We start from the raw sequence: 7,412 nt of genomic DNA on the forward strand, positions 1-7,412 counted from the left end.
GCATAAATAACTCTCAAGCTTCTGAATCCTTATAGCTTTTGGACTATCAAAAGGATAGAAAACAAACAACCCACAATCTGTTTGCCCCACTGTACCTAATGAAAAAGATTAAATAGTAGATAGGTACCTTCCTTACATAGACCGCTCACTCCTTCTCCCAGCTGTCCACAGGCACAACCATTTGGAGGCTGTTGTCTCCATCCTCACTTTCATCCCCCTCCTCTGAGCTCCTGAACCGCTGTATTCTATCATCATTTTCGGTTATGATGCAGGGCAGAATGTGATCATCCGTCCCAAGGACAATGGGAGAGATTGTACCTGCTTGAATGGGGCAGTTGGCATTAAAATGTACAGCTGGGTACTGGATACATTGAGAACCACCTTTGGCGAATGCTGAAAGCCAGACAGAAGATTGAACACCACTGCCAGTGTGTAAGAGATGTGGTACAGTGGGAATAACCTAGCTGGTGGTTCTCTGAAGATGGGAACTGTGGAAGGAAGGTCCTTTGTGGGAGATTGTGAAATAACTCCAAGAAAAAGTAATGAGGATGTGGACTTAAGGTGCTGTTGTAGGAGAGGTGGCATTCTGAAATAGATTTGGTCTGGGGGTTGAAGGTCAGGTTGGCAAGATTTTTGAGCCTGATTGCTTGGGACAGTGGTGGAACAATTGGAAGATGGCGATTCCGAAGGGTGAGCTATTTTGGAGCAAAAGAATCTAATTGAGACAATGGCAATTCATGCAAGTGGTAATAACCAATAAATAGCATAGCAAGACATCCCTAACTGAGGGTTAGAAAAGATCCAGTCTCAAGATACAAGTTGTTCACATGGAGTTGATAATTGAAGCCAGGAGAATAGCTTGTCAAGGAATTCACATTTTTGGAAATTTAAAACCTTGGGGAGAAAGGCTCAAATTACATCCTGAATTTCAAATGATTTATTTGTATTAAAGCTCTGTTCATAGGCTTCCATTCTCTCACTCTCAACCCTAGTGCAGGGCTTATACAGAGTAGCCAAACCAGAGCACAGAGTTGGGGATGGGAGAAGCCACTTTGCTCAACGCACAGAATCTCGGAACCAGCTGAGAAACAAGCAGCTATGGAACAGCAGGGGAGTGTTGTGGAAATGTATTTGGAATACATTCTAAAAATGTACTCAACAATTAGCTCCCAACCCCTGTGCTCTTCTCTTACACTGGGTTTGGTGCTCCTGCCATTAAGAGGTGAGGTCTGTGTTCCCTCTCTCTGAATCTGGCATTTATGGAAGTGACACTCTGTTGACTTCTGAGGCTGTGTCATAAAAGGCTGTACAGCCTCTGCCTTGTCTTCTTGGGACACTCACCTTTAGAACCACAAGCCTCCTTGGAAGAAGTCTGAGGCCACTTGGATAGACTACGTGGATAGGCCATGCATAAATGTTCAGGCAAACAGGCAGAGGTCCCAATCTTTACCAGCATCACCTACTAAACATGTGAAGAAACATGCCTCCAAATGATTCTTGCCCCCAGCATCAAGTCACCCCTAGTTGTCATAGCGGAGGTTCAAGGCATCATGGAGCAAAGACAAGCAGTCCCTGCTCTGAACTCTCTGAATTCCTAACCCACAGAATCTTCACTTTCCCTCAACTTCACTTCCAAAGGGGATAGAGGCCTAGGGAGACCTAGGGGCAGAGAACTGACAGCCCGCCTGCTTATCTGGGCTTCCCCCACCACAGTCCTGAATTGAGAAGTTACCTTGGAGGGGACAAGGCTTCTGCCTGGGTCAGTGGGCTTTCCCCCTTCATCTATGAATGACTTGTGGCAAGGATATATGTTTTTGTCCAACGTCTTATGAAAATTTTGAAACAGAAAAGTGGAAATAGTAAAACAAACACCAGTACCCACCATCTACTTTCAAGTTAGCATTTCCATATGCTTTATGTATGTATAATTTTTCTTACTGGGTATCTGAAGTTAAATTTCAGACATTACAACACTTTACCCCTTAATGTATATCACCATATATCCGTAATATACTATTATCATACCTAGTTTTTAATGCTTAATCAGATGCTCCCTAAATGTGTTTTATTTATGTTTTTAATAGATCGAGCTCCTGCAGCTCAATCTAATCGGGGAGAGAATTTAACCTCGTAAGAGTAGCAAATGGTGACAAATAGCATAAGGGAAACTTGCAGTGTTAGGATCCTGTCCAGGGCTGAGCCACACCGGGAGTCAGGGAAGGCTCGAGACAAGCGGGTCAACCGGACTCTGGGTCATGACCGCCGTAGCGTCGAAGGTTGGTGATGTACCCGCTCTGATCCCTCTCCTCCGCTGGGCCTTTCTTTCACCCGTCTTCCCACAACCCGAAACGGCACGCTCCCAGTGACCACTTCTCCGACGGCGCGGGACCGGCGAGATCTGCGGGCTAGGCAAGGGCGCGGGGAAAGGATGCAGGAACACCAGAACCCAGCAGCGACGCTCCAAGCTAACACCAAGCGCCCGCGCCCTCTACTGACGTCAGGCGCCGCGACTCCCGCGATGCCTCGTGCGACGCTCTAACGTGCACGCGCGCAGAAAAGTGGACGCGCTGTGAACTGAAGCGTCAGCCCCGCGGTCGGACATCCTGGGGCCTTCCGCCTCTGTTGACTAGGGGGGCGCCACGAAACAGGTCATGTCTCTTGTCCCTGGTCACCGCGGGCGGCCAGGTGGATTCCAAGGCCGGATTTTGCCTGTTCATCTTCACAGAGGAGTGTGATGTTGCCTCCAAGTGCGGCCGCGGAGTCTGGCCAGGCTGCGCTGTCCAGGTGGTTTCCACTGGCCTCTGGACAAGGCCTTGGCGTTGGCACTGGCGGTACCCTCCCTGACTTTGTGCCCTCCCTGACTTTGTGCCCTAACTCCTTAATCTGCGACTCTTTTCCTGCTTGATTGCTGAACTGCAAGTGGCGACGTGACAAAAGGAAGAACTAAGTGTTTGCGAAAGCTGATGTCCCAGAAAGCCCAGGGTAAGAAGTCAGAGATATGGGCTGGACGTGGTCTGTGTATAAAGCAGCCCATATATAAAGGGTCCTGGCCTTATAAATGGAATCACACAATGCTTAATCTTTGGCTTCTTTCAACGTAATTATTTTGAGATTCATATTGTAGGAATAATTCCCTTTTATTGTCAGAGTAGTATTTCACAGTGTGGGTATATTTGTTTTATATCTGGAATTTGTTTATCCAGTCACCTGTTGATGGATATTTGTTTTTTTTTTTTTTTTTCCCCAGTTTGGGGCTGTTACAAATAAAGCTATGTAAAAGTCTCTGTGTGGACAAATGCATTCATTTTTCTTGGCTCCATATGGCTGGGTCATGTGGTAGGTGTTTATGTTTTTAAGAAATTGCTGAGCTGTTTCCAAAGTGGTTGTACAGTTTCACATTCCCACCAACACTGTTTGAGAAGTCTGATTACTCCCCATCTTCACCAACATTTGATGTGATTCATCTTTTTAGTCAGTCATTCTAATAGGTGTGTAAATCTCATTGTGGTTTTAATTTGCGTTTCCCTAATGACACGGTAGTGAGCATCTTTTCATTTGCTTTGCCACTGGATATACTTTAATCTAGTGTTTGCGGGTAGAGCCAATAGGGTTTGCAGATGGATCAGGTAAGTGATATGAGAGAAGAGTCAAAAGTGACTTCAACTCTGGTCAGTCCCTGAGTACTTCCTAATATTTTTCTCCCTGACATGCACTGGCTATTCCCTCTGGCTGCCTTGCTAATTCTTAAATCAGCTCTGAAGAGCCACTTTTGTCGATACCCGGAGCCCCTGCCTTTATCTTCACCCTTATAGGTCTAATTTTCTGTTTATTCATTGTCAGTCCCCTATCAGCTGATGAGCTTCTGAGAAAGTATGGATGGTTGGATTGTCTCCTGATGATTAGCCCCTGGTGCAGCCCAGCCTCAATCATTTCAGCATATTTTCACAAACTGTACTCTCAAAATTTACATTTCAAAGCATGGGTGCTTTGCTTCAAGCTACTTGCCCGTTTGCTGTGTGATCATGGCATCTTAACATCTGTTTGCCTCAGTTTTCTTATCTTTAAAATGGAGAGCCTATTGATACTTGCCTCCTATATTGATGAGCATTAAATGCAATGCTTAATATGGTGCCTGGCACATGGTGTCTTTCCCAGTAAAATCCAGCTATTATTTTCTGACCTGAATATTTTGCTAGTCCTTTGCTGGAACTCAAATATAGGTGCTTTGCAAATAGTTATCCATAAAATCTCAATCTTTGGCAAAGTAGGTGGGGAAATTTCTCTGTTGAGGTCTGATTACTTGAACCAGATAATTGAATTGCTCTCCTGCTTTGGGATCCACCCTGTTGTCAAAAGCGTCCCATTTCCAGACCTGGTTCTGGACATCTCATCCCTCTGGCCATTTAACTTCTGCCATGACTGTGTCCTCTATACTGATGCCCCTGAAAGTGAGGCAGAAGTACCTGAAAAACATTACTTTGTTTCAAAATCTCTTGATGGTCCTTATCTCTTAGCATTCCAAGTTCTTTCAGTTCTGTTCTGTGCCCTCCTAACTCTCCAGCCCAAATGTTAGCTTTAACATTTCATTCCTTCAGTTAAAAAACGTGTAAAATCCTTTCTTTGAGTACCTTCCAGGAACCAAATATTATAGTAAACATCTGAAGCTAAATTTGAACATGGGGCTGGCCCTGCTCTTGAGAGAGCTGTAAAATTATGGGCAGAGGAAGTACGGTGGGAGGACAGGGTGATACAGAAGGTGCTCAGTAGGTAGAGGGGAAGATGTCAGGCAGAGGGACATGTGACCCTATTTTTCATTTGCTTGTTATCAATCAGTGTTTTGTGTCCAGCCTGATGCTGCATCTTGAGCTTTTAATAAGTAGATTTGTATTCCCAAGATGGGGGCAGGCCCTGGGTCTGGAGCCTGGGGTGGGGCAGATTGTGGAATGACCAAATGACTGGATTCTCCCTGTCCAAGCAGGGCATGTGCAGGAAAAGGTCCCCGGTAGAGTGCAGTCTGTATATTATCAGTCCTGGGCTCAGGGACCACTCCCAGCTGTGGCTCCACCAGGACACTTGGAGTCCTCTCTCCAGGGATGTCTGTTGGTGTGATGATAACTGGAGAAGAAATGCTTGTGCAGATAACGAGATTCCATCTGGTACCAGGGTGATCTTTCTGCTCCCTGACTCATAGAACTGACTCCAGGCTTCTTAGGGTCTAGAGTGGACCAGGAAAGTCTCCTGTCTTTTCAGTAAACAAAGGATGTTGGGGCCATCAACCCAACAGCCATTGCAGCTGCCCCTGACAGTGCACTCTGAGGGGAATTCAGGATGGAAAAAGAGGATACTGGCCCTAGATAGTTAAGGTACATATCAAAGGAATAATTTCAATAAGTCCAGACTCTTGCATCTTCTTATACATAGAAAAAGGCTAAATTCATTAACTTGAGATGTCTGGTTTTCTTTAATTAGCAGTAATCTTTTGATGTTCCAATTACTTGTTTTTCTTTTCTTTTTTTCCCCTCCAAACTCCTATATATCCTGGCTTCTCTTCAGAACAGTTCCTCAGAGCTATCTAAGTGGCTGAATCCCAGGCTTAAGTCCTCAGTAAGTCCACCGAATAAAACATAATGCTCAACTTTTAGGTTCTGCATTTTTTTTTAAATTGATAAGTGAATTGGTCAACTGGCTCCAGCAACTGGAGACAGCTGTTCCTCATTTCTTGCCTTGGGCAAATACCTTGCCTGAGCTGTAAGGTCCTGTCTCTCTCCTAAAATGGGACTAAAAATCCACGTGAGAGTGTGTCCAAAGCAGCTTCCTAGACCTCAAAAGACAAGCATAAGAGCAGCTGCAGTTACAATAATAACGACTATGATATTAACAATAACAAAAAAAACCAATAACTCAATTTAATGATTATGCCAGGGATTGTTCTCAGTGGTTTACATATATTTATTTAGTCCTACAACCACCCCACAAAGTAGGTATCAGTGTAGTGATTAAGAGCACAGACTTTAGAACTAGACAGCCCAGGTTTGAATCCCATTTACTAGCATTGTGACCTGGGGGAGGCCTGTGTATCAGTGCCCCCATCTGCTAAAAGAAGATCATACGAATACTACGTCATAGGGTTGTTATGAGAATTAAATGAATCAAAATTTATAAAGCATACAGACCAGTGTCTGGAAAAAGGTCTAAATTTGATAAATCTCATTTTTATAGGTGAGAAAACTGAGGCACAGAGAAGTAATTTGCCTATGGTCACATGACTAGTAAATGATGGAGTTGGGAAACAAACCCTAGGCGGTCTGGCTTCAGAGCCTGCACTCTTAAATATGATGCTCCAGCAATGAAAAGGGGATGTCCACATGAATTACTTTATGAAGGAGGTGGGTGGGGGAAGACCTGAATTAATTGATGTGGAAGCTTCTATCACGTAAGATGTACGTGCTCCTTCCGCTGTGGTAAATGAAGTTTGCAGCAGTTGGTAGACTGTCCCCAGGTGACCAAGTTTCTGGAAGAAGGATCTGAGGCATAAGCAGGGGCTAAGAGGCTGAGAGGCTGAGCCAGGTCTCCCCAGGCTTCTACCTCATAATTCACTTACCTTCCTTTTAGCATTCCTTCCAGGATGTGGCATGAAACTCAGGCGGGGTACTTGGTGAATGGCAACTTAAAATGCAAAAATCCTTGCTAAGCTTCTAGGATTTTAAGTATGTGGTAAACAGAATTCAAAGCAACAGTTGAATTCTGGGCCCTGGGGATACTGCTGTGAGTTGAGGGGCCATTTGGACCTAAGCCTGTAGTTCAAATGGGGAAATGCACAAGTCAACAAGCATATTGTGGGTTGTGGACCCTAAGGATAAACAGGAACTAGTCTAAGATGGGAGGGGTGGGAAGTGTTCCAGGCCCAAGTAAAGGCCAGGAGACTAGCAAGTTACCTTTGGCTAGGGGCAGGATGGTGATCTGGCAGAATCCTATTAATCTGATTATAGAATATTTTACCCTGAGGGAGATAACAGAGGTTTTAAGTTCTGAAAAGGAAAGATCAGGTTAGCATTTTAGGAGGCTCACTTTGGGTCATCAGGAGTCGAGCTCAGGACCTGAAGCCATTCAGTTCGAGGCTGGAGGGGAAGCAGGGAGCTGGTTCGAAGGTGCAGCCATGGTCTAGGTAGTGGTAGGGGGCAGCTTTGGGGTTGGGGCTGTAGGGACACAGGAGCGGCTTGGAATAGCGCTGGGATTTTTGCACAGGCGGTTTCTCCAGCCTGACTTCCATCCTTGCGCCTCGCTCCCTTTCCTCAGTCTTTCTTCCTGGGCCGCCCGGGATCACCCTCGAAGGGGAACAGGCCTTAGTCACCTGGCGGCCGCTTCAGAACAGCACCCAAGACCTCCCTGCCCTGCGGCTTCAAGGGTCTGCG

The sequence above is a fragment of the Camelus bactrianus genome, chromosome 19 (genome assembly GCF_048773025.1).
Source record: "Camelus bactrianus isolate YW-2024 breed Bactrian camel chromosome 19, ASM4877302v1, whole genome shotgun sequence".
NCBI classification, from domain to species: domain Eukaryota; kingdom Metazoa; phylum Chordata; class Mammalia; order Artiodactyla; family Camelidae; genus Camelus; species Camelus bactrianus.